Genomic DNA, 24,225 nt, shown 5'->3' on the forward strand with positions numbered 1-24,225 from the left:
CAGGCTGAATTTTGAGTATGGCTATGTATTCTTGTATATTCCTTCTTTCTAGTAGGCACCATCTCTGTTTAACGGTTTGCCTTTAGATACTCTGGCTACATTACCACAGAAAATAAATAGATACCACGACCCTACCAATAAAGTGAGCTTTTAAATACTTAATTGTAGTAAATTAATATTAATTTTATACTTACATCAACGTGATTCTCACAGCAATACTGTGTGTAACACGTGAAGTAGGTAGGTATTCCAAGTTTAATTCACGGCACCATCTTTCACGTCGTAGGTCTTCGTGGATTCGAACTATTATTTTTGTGAATCATTCCCACACATAGGAACAAGGTTTTTGATATATTATTAAGCAATGAAATCTGTTTAGGTATTAATTATAAATCAAATTGTAACAAACAAGCGCAGCGGTTTAACTGAAAAATTTTGTTATGACAATCGATGACAATGATAACTTTGACAATACGTGAGTGACGGATTTATTTACTATGGTTCGATAACTTTTATTATGCAATGACTTTACATTCAGCCCAGGAGAAGGTCAAACTAAGGTCATAAGGATATTTGTTGAAATATCTTCAATCCTCAATTATTATATCGCAGCAAATGTCGGAAACTGTTTAAAAACCTTATATCTCGAAATGGTTTTCGAAATAGAACATTTGAAAAAAAATGAACAATCCTAATTGAATACCTGTGTAACCAAATAATTAAACACGTAAAATAATAAGTTTCAATCCCGGTGGCTGTGTACGCAGCACCAAGTGTGCGGTGCAAGAACACACATATGTAGTGCATAATCCTTATCTATCGTATTTTGTCGGAATCGTTCGTATTTGTTATGTTACTTCAGCCAGTCTCAGTACAAAAAGTTATGTATTTATACTTATATAATCTAAGAAATTTTGTGGTTTATTTATGGATAAGAAAAATTAAAGACACCCGAACGTAATAAACTCTTAAGTCTAAGTATGAAGTTCAGGCAATTGTCTACCTCGAAATTAGTTACAATTTAAACTCGCTCACAGAGAGATTAAACTAACGATCATTATTTTAAAAGTGGACCATTCACGCAAAAACTATTTTCACAGGCTGCCGGGCTAAATGCAGTGGAACCATTTTCGCGAGCATTCCGCTGGCCCATGGCTGTTACCATTAGTGGATACCCTAATGGACACAAATGACCTGGAAGCTCTATGCTAAATACTTTAATAATACCCTGCCACGGCAATTTTGTTACCATACCTACGTAGAATGGACGATTGAGCGGAAACCTCGGTTTAACAACGAGCAAGTGAGGGAGATTTTGTAACTAATGGAAAAGCCAAATTCAAAACCAATATCGACATTGTAAGGTGGACTCATTGATCCCTAAATGCATACTGCTGCATATAGTTCGTTTTTTTTAGCATTAGAAAGAACTCCACAGAAGTAAGCGTACAGTTTTTATCAGGCTCTTTAATTGTTAATAATTATTGAATTATCTAATGTAGCACGGTTAGTACATATAATTTACTTCAAATTATTACCGCTAAAAGTGCCGGATTTGGAACCACAAGCTTACTTCTGCGAAGTTCTTTCTAATGCTAAAAAAAACGAACTATAGTGATGCGCTACATTGCCGTTAAATGTAATTCAATTAGTTGATAGAGGTAGGTAATTGATAATAGGTAGTCCAATTCTAAAATAAATAAATAAAATGTAATTTATTAAGGTATAAACCCATTCATTATATTTCATTAAGTACAATATTACAATAATAAACTAAAATTAAAGCTATAAACTACAACTAAAAAAGTAGGTACAACTACTAGGTATACTAGTCGAAAATAATCTATATTCAATGTTTTTAAATATTATCGCAATGAACTCGGCCTGCAAAGTTTCTTGTTTATCTACTAGGTCTTTTGCAACAATACGGAATTTTACTTTATTTTTCACCATGAAAAGCTGCGAAGTTAAACGAATAATTTCACACACAATAGCCTAAATGAGACGACACGCAGCTTATTAAATTATTTTAGCGCTTCTTGAATGTTTTGATATTTAAAATAGATCATATTGTGAAATACGTCTTAGGTTCCTTGGTTTAATGAACATACCACTGTAAAAATGGGGTCTCGATAAAAATAAATGATTCAGTAAAATACTTAGGACAATTTCGCTAATCACGGTATTAAATTTATTACTTCGTTTTTCCCTAATACCTGTAGGACATGGTGCTCAATTATATCAAAATATACAAGTCCATGGAGATCAAGTTGATTTTATGATGATTTTATCTTCAACGAATTCTTTGTGTAATAAATAATATACGTAAAGTTATGTTGGAATCAATAATGTTAATATAATTTACGTTTTAAGCGTTTCTCGACAGCAAAAACCACAAGACTTCAATGAGACACCCCAACTGTTCGCTTAATTGCTCCTCTATTCAACGTAAATTATGTGTGAAATTTAATGCTTTGTCGAGTGCCGTGAGATGCGAGTCCGATATTCACCTTCTAGGACTCATGTGAATCTAAATATGGTAAGTAAATGCAAAACTGACTGGATTTTAACACGTAGCTAATCTTATATTGTTAAAAAGAGCCGTTTGAAACAATACGATATGACTGCTTTTTTTACACTTTTTTTACTATAATGTACCTTGATCTCCACAACGATTGAGTGCTTCATCCGGTCAGTTTGTTATGAATGTGTCAAGGACTGTAGGTTATTCAGGACGCGAGTTGTTGACGCGTTTTCGCTTCACTAACAATGGGAGGTTGCTTTTTTAGCTTTTTCCTAGATCCGGCGTTCACTTTCTTCTCTTTCCAGTGAAATAGGTTAAAGCAAACCCAAGTAAATATATATGTATTCTTCAACATATTTAATCTGCTCTGCTGATGTATCTCGTACCCAAGTTGCGTCAGTAGTTTAGTATTGGCAGGCGTGTCTCACTCCGCGATTTCGTCGCTTTGCTACAGGTAGCTAAAAGTACATCCATTCGGCCCCAATTTTGGGGTTTGCCATAAGCCGCGAGTGGCGCTGTCGCCACCTAGCGGCCATATCTGTGCTGATCGTAACAGACGCGTTTTGTTAGAGACTGAGTCTTCTGTACTTAGTACTATTATTTAACTATTCTGTGGTATTGGTACTATTCATTTGAAGTCCTGCTTGAAGTCTTGCGTTGCGTGAATTGCGTCTCTGATATTGGGAAAAAGATGCAAAGAAAATAACTATGCCGGGTCAGCAGATTATTATCACGATATATTAGCACTTAGTACGTTTTTTTAATTTAAAATTTAAATCAGGCAACAAGGCCCAATATTACAAATACCTTACAGACTAACATGCATAAATACCTAATAAGTATATAAAGTCTAAGTTTTACTCACCCGCTACTACCCGACGTGATTCTTGATTTTTTTCGTTAGGTTATCACTATAGTAAAGTTGCAACCATGCACTTCGATCCCCGCGGGGACTCCACTCGGGGTCATCACTTTAGGGGCAGATGCGGATGATTAATAGTTACCGTTGCTTATACTAATTTATTCAATACTAGGTGTTTTCGAAATAATACAGGCATTATCTTAACTAGATCAGTGCGTGCGCTAACTACTGTGTATTAATCAGCTATTTGGTGTCGCATAACAACGATGTCGACCTGAAATGTCGACAAAACGAAGGTTTGACAGCCGCCTATCACCGACGACCACTCTAGGCTCTCAGGAAGCTGCCATGATCTTAAGACGAAACAGGAGCTAAGCCCGTTCTCAATATTGAGATTTCGAGGTGAATATATCCGTCGCTCTGACGGGACGTAACCGCGACGTTAGTGCAATAGGGACGACAACTGCAGCTTAGGCTAAAAATATCAAAAATCGAGGTTTCGTACTCGCCTGTTTCTTCCTCCAAGACTTAACCAATCGTAACCAAATTTAGAAATCTAAATGATTATGAAATTATATGTGTCGGACCGTTTTGATTTTTTGGCTAATTGATATCAGTTTTGAATACAACGCCTCTCATTGCGGCATAGTCAATTGGGCCATTTTGGCCATTTTTGAAGGGCTCTAGCGCCTTAGAAAACAAAAATATAAAAAAAAAAACAAAACGGTCCGACACAGATATTGACAATACTAATCAGTGTTGAAAAAATCATTGCTCTAGCTTCAAAAATCACGGAGGAAACAGTCGAGTACGTTTGTATGGAGAATTTACCACTCCTGTTGGCTCGTAAGTGTCAACAAGAGCGGTCGGATCAAGTAAAATATTAAAAATAAATGTAAATATGTATGAGCTTAGTTTTCAATACGATTTAAGTATGTTCTTAGTTAGTAAAAAGATGTACCTAATTAACTAGGTAGGTATATGTGTTCATCTTTGGTGCCTTTCTATGAGAACACTGTCAAGAAAACTCGTTACTAAAGAGACGGATATTTGGATTAAAAATAAAACTCTAAGATAAAACTGAAGAAACTTTAAAATGAAGCTCTTCCTTCGCCACCATAAACTAAGTAAAAATAATAAAATCCTGGTTACAAGAGGCACGTGAAGTTGACAGCTGTCGTTTTTGATTAAAGCGCGGTTTACGATGTAATTTTTTAAAGTTTGGATGAATTTTAGGTTTCTGTTTTTAATCGGGCGCAGGCGCTCTCATAAACTCGACTAAGCTGTTTTAAAACCGAGTATAATGAAATTTATATTTGATATAGTTTTATTGGACCCTAGGATGGTGATGGTACCTACCTAAATATATATTCACATACTTAATGTAAATTAGGTTCTTGGAATATTTTTTAATCCTTTCCATTTTGTGCTCCCATTCCGAATCCCAAACCTATCGTGGTTAAAATTTTTGTACACTGTATTTTTCCCACTTAAAATGAGTTTAAATGGAATAACGATACTAACAAGCTATAAGATATAGTTTTCAAGTAGTGTTTGGTACATACTATAAATGTTCTGGTACAGAGTTATGATCTAATACAAGCACAAGGCCCGAGTGCGGCTTTATATTGGACCAGTAAAAGCCAGTCGCTCGGCATTTTTGTGATTTAAATTCTGATGAGTGTTTCACGTTTCAATGGGCAGGCAATTGTAAACACTCGTACAATTTGTTTCGAAAGTAGGGGTTTGCGAGAACGTTAATTTCTTCTGACGGTTACATGAATCATACTTGACAGCTACTGGACAAAAGTTAAATTCTATTGCCTATTAATAGGCTAATTTTTGGCTTTTAAAATCATCGGAAGGCAATTTGATGATTGGTTTAGCACCAAAAAATAAGAACAAGATAAAGTAACCAACAACGTCAACCACATTTACATGTCATATGCCGTCGGCCAGGATTACCTACAGTGAGAAGGTAATTTGACAGAAATTAAACCTCTAACACAATTTTTGTAGATAATCCTAATTAATATACCTATGTTATATTATGAATGCGGGCCGAGTCGAGCTGGCGAGCGTGTGTGAGGAATTTTATGGAAGTGAAGGAAGCGACAGAGGTATGTTAGGATCGAAGCAAGTGGAAATACGTGGTCTCCGCATACCCCTCCCTTGTCGTGTCACGCGCAACTCATGTAACTTTAAAAGTTGAGTTTCGAGATAAATTACGTTTAAAGTTTTAATGATTGAAATGCTGTTATGTTGACAGTTCATTGTATATTGTGTTCCTTATAGTTATATATAAGTTACATGACATACGCGTGATCAGACGTCGCGCGTTATTACATTACCCGTTGAGAAAAGCAATCTATTAATATTTCGAACAGTTAACAGCAAAGTAAATAATTACGCGAACCAAGTGCTCACAGTTAAAATGAACTTCACAAGACTTAGTAAAGAACAAACCATGTATTTACTGATGAACTGATGATCCATCTAAGCTTCTAAACCTCCGCAGTTAGTCAACTTCTGACTCATCCATTGAAATGTATCTACACTACCTATTCTTCAGATAAATCTCCAGTAATTAACAATAAGGGGCACAATACCTGCCACGCACCTGACACGAAGTTTTGTATTGGCCCCAAGAGAGATGAAGACATTCTTGGCATTTCTCAAATAATCTAAGTAAAGGTACAGCTTTACCGCGGGCGTAATCACCTTACCCTTTTGAGTGGGATGCCTTGCCAATAATAATTCAATACTCGCTAATCATTTGCTTATGTTACGGCTACGAGTGTAGCATAATGAGCTGTATGTACTGTCGATATCAAAGATATTTTTACATTATTGCACATTTATATTCTACTATTACGCGTAAACATATTTGCAGATATGTTATTTGCGTTACCATACTGTAATGAAAACATAATCGATTTAATGAGCAGTATAAAATAATGTGACTTTTTGGCATTCGAACAGCAATCAGCTTAAGGGCCCCCCCACATCTGGCGCCTTTCGAGCGTCGGCGTCTGTCGGCGTCGGTCCAGCGCTATGGAAAATGACGTCGGCCATAGAATTGTAGACGCCGACGCTCGAAAGACGCCAGATGTGGGGGGGGCCTAAAATAGGATGTAACCAAACGGAGATGCCTTGTCTGTAATTATCGGTACAAAACAGTCTGATAATTTTTGCGGGAGAGGGCCACGTCAAATGTATACGTAACGTAAAAATAGCCATGTCAGATAAACGTCAGTTGACCATTGGCCGCCTATTTTCGAGAGAGAGGAACGCCTGTTAATTCCTACTCCGTTTGCTTATATCCACTAAGATATAGGTACTCTATAATCGATCATAAACATTAGTTTAGTAGTAAATATTAGTTAGATTAAACTAACTAACAGACTGTAGGATGTGCAGTCGACGTCAAATATATATTTACATTTTACGGTGTGTACTTTTAAACTATATACCTATTTATGTTGTTTGCTGCACAAATAGCTAGTAGTTAATATTAAGTAGTATTGTGCGCATAATCTTCAAGAAACAAGTAAGGCTAACAAAATATTTTAAAAATCACATGTGGAGTTGGCACAGTTACGGTCATAAAAACGCATAGAAATATGAACCTTTTTTCAAATGAAATAAGGTGCAAAGTAAATTCATAGTCGCTAACGTGACTACTTGATTTCATAAGCGCAACGCGCGCGTGTAGTTACGAAAGCCTCTCGTATGTTCCGTGTTATTATAAAAGTTACCACCTACTTGGTAGGTAACGCGGATGCTTACATGTTGCGTTACCAAAACTACTTGGCTACTGGCTTGACTAGGGTTGCAAATAGAAAAAAAACCAAATGTTTTTTTTTTCAAATTTATGAAAAAAAACATGAAAGAAAACCTGGCACCATGGTTTTTTTTCTAAATTAGGTTTTTTTTCAGATGAACAAAAATATGCCACAATAACGGTTTTTCGTGATTTATTTATATAAATAACTTAAAACTAAGTACATTAAAGTAAGTATGTCAGTACAGTATGTCTATGTTACGTAACTAAACTATTTTTAGTAAATGCAAAAAGAACTTTAAACCTATTCACTAGAACTACTTATCAGCAGCACTATCAACACTAGTTCGGTCAGCATCAGAATTTCCTGGTTCTTCTTCTGTCTCGTCTAAGTCTATTATGTTGTCCATTACTGTTTCTGGTTCCTCTTGTATTGCAGACAAAATATTTTCAGATTGCAATTTTAAATTGTGAGGCGTTGGTGTTGCCAACAGTAAATTGCGATAACTACCACTACAGATTTCATTTATGTTGTTCTTAATCAAAGTTGTTAAATTAAATTGGTTTAATGGTTAACATAAAGTTTAAAACAAGTAAAACAACCGTATAAAAGTATTAACTGCCTTGCAAATTGTGAGTTTTCATACTTTTGAAAAAAAACGTACTCCAGAAAAAAAACGTTTTTTTTTCATGTTTTTTTACAACCCTAGGCTTGACCGAACAGCGGCGCTCAATACATAATTCATATATTATTAAAAAATATACTCACAATAAACAAAAAAACTTCTATTTACCCACTTGAAAGTTAGCTTGTACCTACCTACGTAATGCGCCTTGCTTATGCACACTTTTGTGACATACGGCCCGATTCGAACTTAAAGATACGTCAATGAATAGATCTAGAAACGATATGGGTGTCAAATGTAACGTTTCTTCAAACAAAAACGTTACTTTTGACACTGACACATCATATCGTTTCTAGATCTATTAATTGACGTATCTTAAAGTTAGAATCGGGAAGTGTGTCACCAAAGTGTGCATAAGGAAGGCGTTATTCATTGAGCCAACATCAGAAACAAGTTTGCAAAAAATCAGAACTACCGAATTTGACGCAAACGCTACATTAAGATACTGCCGTATTCGAACTTTAAGATATTCACAAGAGACGACACGTACTAGATTCATTCTAGATACTTTATAGTTTAGATATCAACTAGTTCTCTTTTGCAGCACAATTCGGGCAACCAATGTCACTTTTACGTCAGATAGAGTAAGATATCTTTTAGATGTGAATGGGATCTCTAAGTCATATCCTGTGGGAATAGTTCAAGAGTACCTCCAGAAGTCCAGAATCGCGCAAATGTCAAATTTGACAGGTTAGATCTTACACATATCGTTATCGTATCTTGGTGATGTCTAAAAGATATCTAATAGATGTCTATTTCAAAATCCGAATCGGGCCCTTAATGTATTATATCTGCCACTCGTTATTGAGTTCTGTTGTAAAAGTAAACATACAACAGCATTCGATACCCTTTATTTGTTGCGTGTCACCCTGTCACCTGTCCTCTGTCAACGAAATGTGTATTTTACGAGGAACGCCTGCTTTTTTCTAATCAACGATATCAAAATAACGCAGGTGTAGCGAGAGTGTAGAGGTGTAAATGGACCGCGCCATATTTTTTTAGGGTTCCATACCCAAAGGGGACCCGTTTCTACGGGACCTTATTACTAAGATTCCGCTGTTCGTCTGTCTGCCTGTACGTCTGTCTGTCTGTACGTCTGTCTGTCTGTCACCAGGCTGTATCTCATGAACTGTGATTGCTAGGCAGTTGAAATTTTCACAGATGATGTATTTCTGTTGACATTGTAATACTAAAAACAAAATGCAATAAATATGTAAGTTGGACTTCTACAGTCCAACCAACGTGATTTTGTTGCCATTTTTGCGTAAAAGTACGAAAACCTTCGTGCGCGAGTCCGACTCGCACTTCACCGATTTTTTGTTACATTAAGCTTTTGTTGTCCGAGTTTAAACTCGTTTGACGTCAAAAATGTATCAGGATTTTTATTGAAAAAATAAAAACGAGTAATTAGGAGAAGATCGAATTACAGTGAATTTTATTTTAAAAACATGCCCGGAATCGTCAGGTATATATTTTTCTAAGCCGGGGTTAAGCGGTTAAACCGTTAACCCAGTGTCTAGTTGTACTGGTAACTTCAGGTTTAACCGATTAACCCCGGGTTAGTGGGATGGTGCAAGTGGCGCTAAACCTTTCAACCCTTTAAGCTACTCTACATGATGCAACCGATATCCATATGCATCCTTATACCTACAATCTCTAGGAATGTTTTGCAACCGCTATAAAGTCCTATTTATATATGGACTTGAGCTGAGAAAAATGAAATCCTCAAAACAAAGGGCTCCATAGAACTACTCATTCCTCACATTTCATTTCATATCAATCACAGCTTACAAAGTCTCGGGCGCGTTCGGGGACGCTCGGCGATGTTCGGTACATCATCTCGCAGTGGTTCTACTCCAGTGTGTCTACGCCGCTACGAGGGCCGCACGTCTACGGCGTAGCGACTGCGGGGTACGAGCTCGAGCTACGTAGTCACAGGACGGATGAAGATAAATATCTTTTTACGTTCACACCCGTGCTAGTGTATACGTGAGATGACAGTGTTGTAAACAGTTTTAAGGATTATACAAGTGCTTTTTGAGATTTTTACCAGAATTTTATGGTGAGTAATATTTATATGTTTAATTATTTTTATAAGAACTTACGACGGGTCGCGCGGTTTTCCTTGTGCTAATGTAAACTTCATGTTATTTTTCAGAAGAAAAACATGTTTGAAAAATTAACAAGACGTCTGAAAAACTTTAACAGATAGCAGCTTTTGTAGAAAATGCTGCAAACCTATCAAAAAAATTAAAAAAAATTATACCTATGTTAGTCGTGTCATAAAGTAATATTATGACACCGCATTCACTTTAATCGAGTTTTGACGTTACTGTGGGGCGCTTGTCACAAAAATACCTATAAATAATATATTATAGATACATATGCATGTATATAATCATAACCCTTTCCGTAGTTGGGTAAAATGCAAAACGTGACATTTTTATTCTTAACAAACATATGTATAAAAAACATACGTTTTTAGTAAATAATTGTAGTATCTTAGCCAAGTAATCCAAGCTGAGGTACCTAAGTGTAGCTCTTGTTAAGTTCCGGTTGACACATGACAATCCTCGTACTTTTCTCGCTCCTTTGTATTTCCAAAGGGGCCTAAAAAAATAATAAGTACGCGGCTTCCTTGACACTGATAGACGAATAATAGCTTTATAAAATAATAGGATAACGGCCCGATTCGAGCTTTAAGATACGCCAATTAATAGATTTAGAAACGATATGGATTAGATGTGTCAGTGTCAAAAGTGACGTATTTGTTTGAAGAAACGTCACATTTTGCAGCGTTACTGCTGTAGCGTGACAGCAACGGAAAACTGGCGTTACAACTATCAATATCCATGACAAAATGAGTAACAATCGCGACAGCAATGCGGCAAAACAATTTCTTAGAGTTAGACCAAGAAAAGTCTGCAGCGATTTTGATAGCCCATGCAGTGCAAGTGTTATTATACGTCATAATTTCATAGAAGTTTAAAATGACACTTGCACTGCGTGGGCTATCAAAATCGCTGCAGACTATTCTTGTATTGGTCTGACTATAAGAAAATTGACATTCACCCGTTTCCCGTTGTTGCAGCGTTGTGATTTCACTTATATTTTTTGTCAAGGAGAATGCAAATGACAGTGTCTTCGCAGTTTAGTAACGATGCAGTCACCATCCGTAACTTTAACACGTAAAAGGTATCTAAGTATATGCCATGGTTACCAGTACAATTTGACATTAGATTAACGGTTTAACCGCTTAACCCCGGGTTTGTGGGTTGGTGCAAGTTGGCCTTAAAGGAGCAATTCGGGTTTATTTATTTATTTATACATATATATATTTCGGGGATTTCGGAAACGGCTGTAACGATTTCGATGAAATTTGTAATAGGGGGATTTTCAGGGGCGATAAATCGATCTAGCTAGGTCTAATCTCTGGAAAAACGAGCATTTTTTGAATTTTTTATTTTTCCTAGCAAAGCTCGGTATCGGCTCCCATTTACTACTTATTTTAACAAGGTCTCATTAAATAAACTGCAAGGATACGTAGGTATAATATACTATTATTGTCCTATGAGACTAGCAAATCTAAAAGTCGAGTGGATATTAACAACGTCGAAACATTTCATAATTAATAACAGGACGTTAATTGCCACTTCAAAATTGTAATATAAAATGAAATAAGTTTTAATTAGAATTTGGTTGTACTTTCACTTTGAGCTCCAATTTGGGCATTTAGTTTTATCTTGTAATGGAAATCCTTTATTGAACCGTAATTTGTAATTGCAGCCTATTTTGAGACATGGATAATTTCAACAGTACAGTCAACTGTAAAAATATGGATGTAGCCAACTTATTAAAAAATATGTCCCATAGTTCTTAATTCGCTGACTTAAGAGCTATGGGACATGATGATTTGTGCGCCCATATTTTTGAAGTTGACTATACAGTATACACACGTACATCGGGTGGAACAGAACGCGGGACTTTTATTCAAACGAGAAATTGTTTAGGCTATACGTACTTTATTTTGCACTCATTAATCACGTTAATATTTCTAACCATTTTAAAGATAGTTAAAGATTAGTGCAAAAATCTGTATGTTTCAACCCTAGCAAGAAGATCCTATTAATGACATGACATGTGTCAATTTAAAATGTAAATAAGTTTGTAGGGTTGTAAGTGATATAAAAATATTTCATTTTAATGATTTTGTTTTACTTTTTAATCCAGCTTTACGATTTTAATAACTCGATTGTAGATCACTTAGATAACACTATCCTTTCTGCTCAGTCCCTAAAGGTTCTACCCTGTATTTCAAGTCTTAAGTATTGATATTATGTAGTATGTGATTCACGAATAATCCACCACCAAATTGCGGAAAGTGCCAGCTCCGGGGTAATTACATTACATTAATTTAATTACCTATCTGAATAATTATACAGTATTTACTCAATGTCCACGTTTACACGTCGAAAAAGAAGGGTAGAATTAAGTGTAAGTACTTACTTATAGTTTTGTAAATATATAATTGAGAGTGAAAACAAGTAAAACTTACTTATAAGCTTTGGTGCTTGGTACTGGTAGCTTAGGGGTTGCGTCTTTCGGCCCGATTCAAGCTTTAAGACACATCAATTAATAGATCTAGAAAAGATATGGATTAGACATGTCAGTATTATGTGAAGTTATTTAAAAAAAGTCACATTAGACACTAACATATCTAATCCATATCGTTTCTATATCTATTAACTGACGTATCTTGAAATTCTAATCGGGCAGTTTCTCTCCAGAGGTCGTGGAAACCTATCAGGGTCAGCATCAAAATATTAGATTAGATTTTAATGACGCATAGGATACACAGGAACCAGGAAATCGAAGATCTAGTGGCCGAGCCCAATATAGTCGGAGAAACGAAAGCCTCAAGACTCCGATGGCTCGGGCACGTGGTCCGTATGGCTGAAGATCGAGCGGTTTGGAGAGCGTACTCGGGCCGTCCGGAGGGTCGACGGCCGGTTGGGCGTCCTAGGTATCGCTGGTGCGATGAGGTCTTGAAAGATCTGAACGAGCTCGGTGCCGGCGATTGGACAGAAACGGCGCTTGACAGAGAAGCATGGCGTTCCTTAGTGTCAGAGGCCAAGATCCACTTCGGGTCACTGCGCCACGGCAGTAAGTAAGTAAGTAAGTAATGACGCATAGTCTAATCTGCACTTTTGATTCTGACTACACCAACAAGTTTCTCGGAATTTATGTGCGAAATATCATTTAATGTTTAGGTACTAACTGCTTCTCGGTGACGAAATCACCGTAAGGAAATATTTATTCGCCTATTAAAATCCGAATGTATCATGCTTTACTTGTATGTACAGTCAGCCAAAAAAGTGGTCTACCACTTACCACTCTATCATCTAATTGATAGAGTCGAAAAGTGGTAGACCACTTTCTTGGCTTACCGTACATATATTAAATTGTAACGTGTACATTTAATCATAATGTGTGGCATAAAAGTGGTATGCACATGGTTTAAGGCAATTCAATGAAACTAGCGTGTAAACATGAATTTAATAATAGCCATCAAACACAAAATCGTTAGTCAATTGCCAAGCCCATTAGTACCTAACAGTTCTAGGATTTGCTCCACACATGCACACTCATTTAATAATAAATGCATATGAATTTGTAGGGCATCGGAATTTACTCTATGCAAAACATATGTGGGACAATCAAAATAAATTTTAACTGCTGTTTTCCTCGTATTTCATGTTCATGAGTTTCATGACGTAAATTACTATTTCTTGTACCTACCTACCTAAGTATAAGTACCTAGTTTAAGCAGTTGACCACACTGTGCCTTCACTAAGTAGTTATTTTTTGAACTACTTAATGTGTTCGGCTAACTATTTGTTTCGGCGTAAGTTAAATGTACTCGTTTTTTTAAATATCTATGCAACAGTTGCAAGTGACACGTTTTTTCGAAATATTTAAGAACTGTACATTCAAAATACCTGTTACTAAATATTAAAATAGAAAAGGCGTTGCTGAAAACAACCAGGAAACAACGCAGACGGCTAAAGCGAACGGACGGGGCAACGTTAAGAGAGAAATTTCAAATATTTCAATATGGCGAACTAATAATACCTACACTGTAATAATATTCTTTTTAAACTATTTCGTTTTCCGTTACACCGGGAAATGTTCCTGTTAATTAAAGCATTCGCATGTTTTGAAACTGAATGTATATTCATTTAATAACCTAACACTTCAGCTTATAGGGTATAGTATGGATGGGAAGCTTTATTTAATTACGTATCATCGTAACAGAACCGTGATTTCGTCACTACTTTGAAAAAATCTCGTATCTCACACTGCTACTCAAAGTTGAAAGGCAGTAACTCTACATTAGGCAAGTCATACATAGATACCACACTTTTCTTTTGATTGATAGTATAAGTTACGAGGTTTTTTCAAGGTAGTGCAGATTTGCCGAGCATGATATCATAATATCTATGCTATGATCGAGTGTATGCTATGATATTCAAATAATAAATTCACTTTTGACACTGACATATCCAATTCATATCGTATCTTTAGCATATTTTTGACGTATGTATTCCTGCCAAATTGCAGCTTTCTAGCACTAACAATCACGGACCAAAGCCTCGGACAGATGGACAGACAGACAGACCTGGCGAAACTTAAAGGGTTTCTAGGTGACTACGAAACCCTAAAAAGGAGATTGTTAAAATGGGCTTAGGAGAAAACACAACTTAAATTCCTGGAATTCTAAATTCCTGGTTCTCTGCTATGGCACTAACGTCCTTGGACATTTAATTGCACTAGTCATTGGATTTCGTACGATATCACCGGGCGATGTTTTTCTTATTTTATAGTTTGAGTTGTCCTTTTTCTATTATTGGGTCTAAATTCGTTTTACAAAACAATCCAGGTGTTTCGTAATGAGTTTCCAGATAATATAACCCAAGGGTTATAAACGTAGTGAAATATTGCAGCAGGTCTTAAATTGTAAGGAAATTGCCCGGAGCCGAGACCTCTAATAATGCACCTGATTTAACGATCGTCTTAAGCCGCCGGCTCGGACACTTGCGACCTAATAACATCGTTGACATTGTAACCTATGCGAAATTATATTCTGTAGCCGAATTCGACTTAAGTATTCAGAAACGTAATTCTATATTATACCCGTAGGCATCTCAGCTGACTTTATAAGAAAGAGATAAAAAGCAAACTGGTTTTTTTATCTTTTTTACTAAATGAGTGGAGAAAAAAACGGATGACACCAAATTTGCGACATCTTCCTCGCCACAAGGTACCTATAGAGTACTATACACTATACATCATCACCAGGAATTAAAAAACAGTTCTGTACTGGGGGAAAAAATGAAGTTTTAGTAATAATTATGGACGTTTCACTATTTCTGTAAAGTTTATTTATTTCTACAAGCAGCTCAGTAATCCCAAATATAATTTCAACAAACAGATAATAGAAATTGCAAAAGTCAATTTGTTCCTATTAGTTAACTCTCCTTGTCCCCGGATTAAGTTTATTTTTGTAATTCTAAGTGTATTTTTGTTGTACTTTTCTCTCAGTGTAGACAACTTAGCTACTTACATAGGTACATATTGTCTTAAGATTGTTCTGGACATTAAAACAGCCTTATTAATTGATAAGATTGATTACTGTAAGCTGCAGAGCGGGTTGACATAATATATTTGATAAATTGATAACCCACCCTTGACACGCCTGGAGTTTGACTTAGACATGTGTTCGACGCGTTTTGGCAAATTCGCGATTTAGTGTGTAGTGAATAAAACACAAAATCAGTTTTTTGAAATCGGCCTACGCAGGAGCGGATATTATTTCTATAGTTTTGCTTTAGCTAACTTCATATGACACATACCTACTAACTTTGGTTTAGTCTTTGACTGTTAATAAAGACCAACAGCTTCATAAAATCGGCCAAGTGCGAGTAGGACTCGCGAGGGTTCCGTGCTATCACTAAATATTTACAACGGTTTTTTCCAAAAATTTACTTACGCTTGAACAGATTTTATTGTTGTTATACAGTAGGATAGCGAGGCGCTAATATTTTCATTTACTGTTATGTAATTTCTAGACCGTTATGTAGTTTCTTAGACTAATTCCTTACTGTTATTCGATTTTTTGGGGATAACTAAGTGTGTTGCGGCACAAAACTTGTTTGAAGAGTTTTGAAATAATTATATTTATTGCTCAACTTTCCTTATTGCTTAATGTTTTTGTTCCTATATTTTTCTATATAATCACTCCAATTTGAGGTTTATAAGTTTAAGAGTTACGATTTATATAAAAATAACATATTTTAATTTATTTGATTTTGCTTCTAGTTTTAGTGGCAGAAAATATGTTGAGTCAACCGCGTCAACGCCACCAATTTATTTAGGTTCATGAGCTTATAGCACGTTGAAAGACAGTTCTTAATACCAATATTCAATATTACCATTTATTACCGTTCTTGAGACACAGCACAGCAACAAACAGATAGGTTTTGGATTTTTTTTTTATTTGTTTGCTACACAGGCTATAGAACTCTAAACATTGGTCCTCACTTGTAGGGTCCCCATGCTTACTTCCCTCATGCTTTTTATTATTTAGTGTTTAATCCGCCAGAATCTATTACGATTATATAGGTACCCTCCTTTGCCTTTTAAAGGTCGGACAGCCACAATGTATGCTAAGCAGAAAAGCTCTCGGGTACAGAACCCAAAAGGGACACTAATATAGCTTATTTGATGAGCATTACTTAGACACCGTGTTTTGTTTAAGAGATCCTGTAAATAAAATTTAAATATTAATGATGCGAGGGAAACAGAGAGAATTTGTTATCTACGGAATATTACTCGGTAGAACAGACGGAATATTGCAGTCTGCAGAATAGTAGGTAAAATAAACTATAAGCTCTTAAATAGCAGGATCTATTGAAAGCTTTCTGAATATATTTCAATATATCCTTAAAGAGTACAAACAAAAGCAACGAAAAATCAGAAACTGTAAGAAGCAGATACCTAAATTATTGTTTCGGCTACCAGTTTCAGCTCAAATTGACTGAACAAAAGGACATTTTATCCTTTTCCGGCTCATCATTTAACCGTGGGACACGTGTTCTTTAGTATTTTTATTTTATTTATTCTTTGATTATTTATTCCCCATTTTTTCTGTGTGAAGCTGCATATAAATAACCGAATTCAGCAGCTTATATAATATTCGGATAGTAATAAGGTACTTAAGTAAATTCGGCTTTACCGGCAATCCGATTTAAAAAATATATTTAGTTGCCTTTGTAAATAGAAAAACATACTTATTTCGTAAATAGGTACCTATTTACGAAATAAGTTAAAATGGTTAATGGATAGTGTAAACTTTTTAAAATATGATTCGGTAAAGCGACTAAAGACCCAAAATAAATAAAAATTCTATGTCAAAAGTCTATATCAAGCATAATTATTAAAGTAGGTGGTTTAATTATATTTAAGAATAATTAGCAGATTTATCTCGAGCTCAGCATAATATGTCGTGAGTCAGCAACGTCAAAATTGGCTTTAAAATGCTTAGCGACAACTCATTCGACGAAATAATTAGAAGTTCGATCGACACCTATAGCGGAGTCAGTTATGAAGTTGACCCAAAAAATTTTATAAAGCTATGAGCTTCATCACATATGATCTTTGAGTAATTCTAAGCATTTCAAGCCTGGGAGGCAATAAGGGGAGGGGGGTACAAAGATGGCCGCCACCCGTCATCATTCAAAAAAATCTGTTCTGGTCCTGGTGGCTACTAGGGCAAGTTTGGTATCATTTTCGTATAAACCGGAGACGTAGAATTCATTGCTGATATTTGTTTTTTTCAGCTTCATAGTAATTTTACAAGAAAAACGTAAAAAGATGAAAATTTAGGATGGAGATATTTGCTTTGAGAGCTAATAACTTTTGTATAGTGGCCAAAAATATCATATAAAAAATACTATAATAAAGCCTAGTTCATGCAGATTCTAAACATATACACGTTGAGTAATATCCTACTGCAAAAAGATGGTGAAAAAATTATTAAATGACCGCAGCACGGGTAGTTGGACTTTCGTTTATCTTGCGGACCGTCGTTTATCTTACAAAATGATGAGTACGAGTATCTACGTAGGTATGCTTACTTTTCTAGATTTTATGATGACGAATAAAATACTTTCATCCATACATAATTCATCATACAGGCATAATTTTATGCACTTTAATTTTAATGTACTTGCAACGATTTGAGTGGGGCCTAGTGTTATTTGACCGGTGTTTTCTGTAAGGTGCAGGTAAGTACGTAGTTCCCCAGTTGGGGTCTGCTCGGATAGATCTGGAATGACATCCGCTGTGCTGTGCCCTACCACACAAAGCGAGATGACATTTACAGTGCCCATACCCCTCTTTTGAACGTAGTTTAAGGATATACCCGGGTCCAAAATTGGGTCCGAGAAATAACTGTTATAAATGAAATTATTCTAATAAAATAGCGCTCTTATTTTTGCTGATAATATTAAAACACTATTTATGAGAGAAATTGTACTACTTAGGAAGAGGCAAAATATTTATTTTCACGATAATTTTCATGCTATAACTCACTTTAAGTAATTTTATAGGTACTTACTTGTTGTTTTTAATAAATAACTTCAACCTGCACATAACATTCATTTGGATTTGATTTGGTTTGATTTTGTTTGATATTTTACATTTAATATTTGCTTCAGGTTGGTGTGGTGAAAAATTCTGTGTTTCACTCGGCGGCAAATTTTGTTTAACCCTCGTTCTTGAAACCCTTACAACGCTCAAGATTCCATTTTTCAAACCACTCACTACGCTCGTGGTTCAATTTTGAAATCTCTCGCTTGATCGGGTATCAATATTAGCACGAGCGGTTAAACAACAACTTTGCCCCCTTGTAAAACAAATAACTATTATGCGGAGAGCTTACATTTAGAAATCATAACAGCTATGTATATTTGTCATACTAATATAGGTTATGCAAGTATGACTTGGTGACAAACCAACGAAGCCCCGCCTCGCGGGGCTTCTATTTTCTGCTCTGAGGGATAAAAGGTAACTAACGAACCTAACCTAACCCAACCTGAAATTGCGGTTGTACATGATCTTATTTGTTAAGCGAGCCGCCCTCCTCTTTAGACATGGGGATACCTGTGTGTATTTTTTTAACCTATACCAGAATTATGTCTGTGTACTGGAAACTGCGGACATTCAATATACAGAAAGCATTTTATTCGTCATTATAAAATCTAGCAAAGTAAGCATAGTTACCTACGTAGATACTCGTACTCGACCATTTTGTAAGATAAACGCCGCCTAGCGAGAGTCCAACTACCCGCGCTGCGGTCATTTAATTATTTTTTCACCATCTTTTTGCAGTAGGATATTACTAAACATGTATATGTTTAGAAGCTGCATGAATTGCGCTTTATTATAGTATTTTTTGTATGATACTTTTGGCCACTTTACAAAAGTTATTAGCTCTCAAAGCAAAAACCTCCATCCCAAATTTTTATCTTTTTACGTTTTTCTTGGAAAATACTATGAAACTGAAAAAAACAAATATCAGCAATGAATTCCACGTCTTCGGTTTATACGAAAATGATACCAAACTTGCCCTAGTAGCCATCAAGACCAGAACAGATGTTTTTGTATGATGACGGGTGGCGGCCATCTTTGTACTCCGCCCTCCTCGACCAGACGCACGCTTCTTATCGCCTCCGAGGCTAGAAATGCTTAGAATTACTCAGAGATCATATGTGATGAAGCTCATAGCTTAATAAAAAAATTTTGGGTCATATATGGCAGCGATCCGTAACTGACTCCAGTACTACGCAAACTCCGGCACGTTAACTTGAAAACTGAAACTCGTGAACGAGGGTAATAAAATGAGCTAAGAAACAATTGCTACTCAACGAAAATGAAACCGCGCCTATTCAGAGCTTCGCTACATAATGTTTGAGGTTAAATTAAAATGAATACCGACGTCGAGCGAACATAATATCGTTTTATCATTTTTAAGCGTGGGATTTAATGAGAAAAAATCTTAAAGATTTTTAGAGACCTTTAACAATGACTTCAAGCAGTCTTATGTGCTTACCTTTATATATTTATGCTCAATCGTATTTTATTTACAGACATGTTTAAAAGCTCGTTTGAACTGCGACAAATCAGAAGAGACTAAGTATGTAAATCGGTAAAAGACCCCCGTTTTCGTAAAGTTCGTGTCCCCTTAGTGGTTGCGAAAGTTATGGATTCAAGTTTTAAAATGAACCAGTATAATGTTTTACGTGATCTGTATCAGTTGTGCGTAGTTACAAAGCTCTTGTACACTGGTTCTCTTGCGTTATATACCAGTAGACGCTCGGTTTCAATTGGAATAATCCCCAAGCTCTCATCAGCAAACTGGTAGGGGGTAACTATGCGGTAATATATGATAATGGCGGTAAAGACAGGGTGCTGAAATTAACGTGGGTCTTGTATACGGGTATTACTACGAAGTACTTCGATATTATGAAAAACGTGGTATTGGAAGTCCTTTTTAGAAGTCATTAGTTTATAGAAGGACGATCTATATAATTCCAACTATTCTTTAAAAAAACTCAAATTATTCTTTTTATTATACCTTGTATAAAGTAACAATTTTACTATGCAGAAACACATATAGATTACCAAAAAATTTTTAGGTAAATTCAAAGAAGAGTTAAATAAAACATGAAGTTGCCAAGACGTTACACACGTTCTTCATTTGCATATAATATATGTTGTTATAAATAATCTTTATAAAGAGAGTGGAAAGGTCCTGGTGGGCTCGAGTTAAGAGTTACAAAAACCCTTTTAACCATGTACAAAACACTTACAAACAACCTTCAGTCCCACCCCGAGACTTGAAACAAATTACTATTACCCTACTCACTTTCCTAAAGTATATGTTGTAGGTATGTGTATTATTACTAGAAGCGAAAGTACACTCTTTTCAATCAAGTAAAGTAACTAAGATTCAAACGAGTATAATGTGATCACGAAAACAATGATTTTATAAGAAAGGCATGAGCAAATATTACAAACGTTTCCCATTTGTACGAAAATTATGTTTACGTAGTGAGTGAACAATTTTCAATCGCACGCCGCGCACCCTTCAAGAATGACGCGTAGATAGGAGTCATCACGCCCGCACCCGTATCCGTTTTATTGGGCCGATACCCGACCCGCGAAGCCTTCTATTGACCCCCAGCGGGCACGAGGCATAATAATACACTTCGTCTATTAGGTATTCAATATTTTGTTCGGAAACTCATCTATGTTTTACGGCTTTTGCTACATGTGTGAATATTGCTATATCCATATGTCCATATTCCTATAACGAAATATTGTTATGGAGGACACAGCAATAAAGCATAAGTATTATGTATTCGCAGCATTTTATTTTATAACAGAATATACATTTTACTACAGAATAATAACCGCGGAACATGCACCAACTTAAACAGTTACTATATACATTACTTACACATTTCTACAAACATGTTTGCACTTTTTCGAATAAACCACCTTAGTTTTTCCTCTTAAAATAACAATTAATTCTAATTTTAAAGTGGGATTGAAATTTACTCGATTTGTTCCTAAGAATAGCATTCACACAAGCAGCGGGGATGATGCCAATTATTTTGTTCGATAATACCTATTGCTCGACTCGCTGAGACTTGATCCACTGATAATATTATTCGGCACGATCGCCCCAATCCGGACCACATTCAATGAGCTTACAAGCCAGCAAAGCCACCACTCTTAAATCCGAGATCTTCTTGAAGCATGGTGAGCCAGAAAACCCGCTTGACTGCACGATCGATCGTGCTTTCAAGTATCTGTTCGGTTTTTGCGGTTAATAAATACCGTCCTTAGCGCATTTCATCTTGTCTTCGCTATTGTCGTCGCCGTCGTCGGTTAATATTTTGGCCTGCGGTGTCTTTCTTACGTTTAATTACGCCGAGGCGGAGAATTTAAACCAAAGTAATCCTTAATTTCATATTCTCAAGTATTTATGAAGGGTGTGTATGGTTTCAAAAATTTCAGCAGGTAATCTGAATACGCAAGCAAAATCAATATACATATTACCAGACTTCGGACAATTTATCGCAAAAATAAATATAGTATGGAACATGATACAATTTTTTTAACAATTTTGAACTGCAGTTGTTGAGTATAATCTAGGTATTTTATAAAGATACTGGGTACATAATATGAGTTGAATAAATCTTGCCCCATTTTGAGATGTAAATGATTTTTGATGGTTTTGCGATGATTTGTCCGATCACTGCATATTACGTTTATAAAAACCTGAAGGGTTGTTAAAACGAAGCGTATGTTTGTGTTTGTATGATTCGGTCATAAAGCTTAAATGCTTTCATCCTAGTTGATCCGGGGGCTGTAAAAATGTACTCAGCCTGAAACAGTTTTAGTGAGGAAAAATTTACTATTCGACTATCGGCAATTTATTAGTTATCAAGAGTTTAAGCTTATAGTTGCGCAAACAAACGTGGAATATTAGGTCTGTACAACTTATGTGGTTTAATAAATAATATTATCTGATTTACTTAATATTTTTTGATTATTGAATATCAACTATAATTGTAACTATTGAAAATCACTAAATATTGCACATTTTTTAAATTAAAATACATACGTGTCAATTATCTTATGCAAAATGAAGATAACCATGTAAAGGTTCTGTAAGATTTTTTCATAGGTAGCTGATTTGTATCCAGTCATACAGCCAAAGTTTTGAAACACTCTGTAGATCTATTTCAACAATTAGTTTCTTCAAATACCTACTACAACTCATCATACCCACAAAATTGTACTAAAATATGAAGTACATTATTGTACTAGGAATCAATTTAAATCCTAACAAACAGATACACTACTTCAAAGCGCTTGTCGACTGAAAGGGCCTTGAAAATAAACTGGGAATTTAGCCAATAAAGGGGGAGAGACAAGGGCCTGTGAAAAATAACACACAAAGTAACACGCTGTAATATTTCACGTCACTATTCCCCTCTCCGCATAATTTCGATAATGCGAACAGTTATCGAGCATAAAATAATTTGGCACACACTTGACTGAATATAGTAGCAGAGATAATCTGGCCCCGAGGTAGATATGGGTTGTTTATGATTATGATTACGGTTGGTTTTCATTTGCCTTCAAATCACACACACAATTTGAAATTGGTTGTACTTATTACAATTGTTATGTTGTGGCTAAGAGCTGATTAAGAAATATAGTTATGTAAGTAATAGGTTTACTGCATAGGTATATTACCTATAATTAAATTGTCTTCTGACATCTGGAAATCAGATTTATCAATTAATTTAATTAGTTAATGTTGTAAATACGCATTTCGTCCGTTGTCATCAACATATTACAAACGAGTATCATTATATGTAAATATTTTTTTTTCTTAGGTACCTACTGGATAAAATGTCATCCTGAATTAGTTTTTCTCGTCTTTACCATTTTTACACCTATTTTAAATGAGTATTGAGTATTAGGTGTAGAACAAGGATAACAAACTGATATCATGGCTTTACAGTTATAGTAAGGGTTAATCGATCTTATGCTAGAGGTCAGAGATAGGGGATGTCGCGCAAGTTGCGTCTAACGAGATAACGACACCCCAGGGAAGACGTAGTGGCCATACTGTTATGCCAGGTTGTTATAAACAGTTTTTGTACTTGAACATTGTTTTTATATGCACCTATACATGTTGGCTAAAATATAACTACATTCCCGTTGCCAGGGAGGTTTTGAAGTTATACTGAGCAACTTTTACTGTGGGACCAACCCCGAAATCTCGATAAAAAAAAATTGGCTGTTTCATACATTTTGGCTGATCCATTTTCTATGGGAGGGTATTTTTTTTTCGCGATTTAGGGGTTGGTCCCATACTAAAAGTTGGTCAGTATAATCCCAAAAGTATAATCCCTGGCAACAGGAATGCAGTTAGTTTTAGCCAGCGTGTATATGATTTTGTTATCAATCTGTAACAAAACAAGCAAAAGTTTATATTCGACCTGCGACTGATGCAGACCTTTATTAATAAATTGAGTGATTGATTCGAACGGAGGAGCCTCGACAGCAATGCGGCAACGTGAGTAACTACAATCAGCAACAGCACAGCGGCAGTCGCATTTCACACATTGCTGAACCTAGGTATAGTGCATCCCGTCCTTGTAGTAGGTATGTGTTATGTAATTGTATGCTTTATCTAAATAAACTGTCCTTTTCCTTCGTCTTA

At 35.7% G+C, this 24,225-nt stretch overlaps 2 protein-coding genes across 2 annotated transcripts in view; both read left to right on the forward strand.

Moving 5' to 3' along the window:
- Positions 1-24,225, forward strand: part of LOC134667338 (lysophospholipid acyltransferase 7-like) — a 470,374-nt gene that overhangs the window by 243,876 nt on the left and 202,273 nt on the right. The gene's annotated exons all lie outside the window — the stretch shown is intronic.
- Positions 9,690-24,225, forward strand: part of LOC134667341 (voltage-dependent calcium channel gamma-3 subunit) — a 65,529-nt gene continuing 50,993 nt past the window's right edge. Inside the window, exon 1 of the mRNA XM_063524699.1 lies at positions 9,690-9,918. The gene's annotated coding sequence lies outside the window, so the exon portion shown is untranslated. The remainder of the gene's footprint in view (positions 9,919-24,225) is intronic.

The sequence above is a fragment of the Cydia fagiglandana genome, chromosome 9 (genome assembly GCF_963556715.1).
Source record: "Cydia fagiglandana chromosome 9, ilCydFagi1.1, whole genome shotgun sequence".
NCBI lineage: Eukaryota > Metazoa > Arthropoda > Insecta > Lepidoptera > Tortricidae > Cydia > Cydia fagiglandana.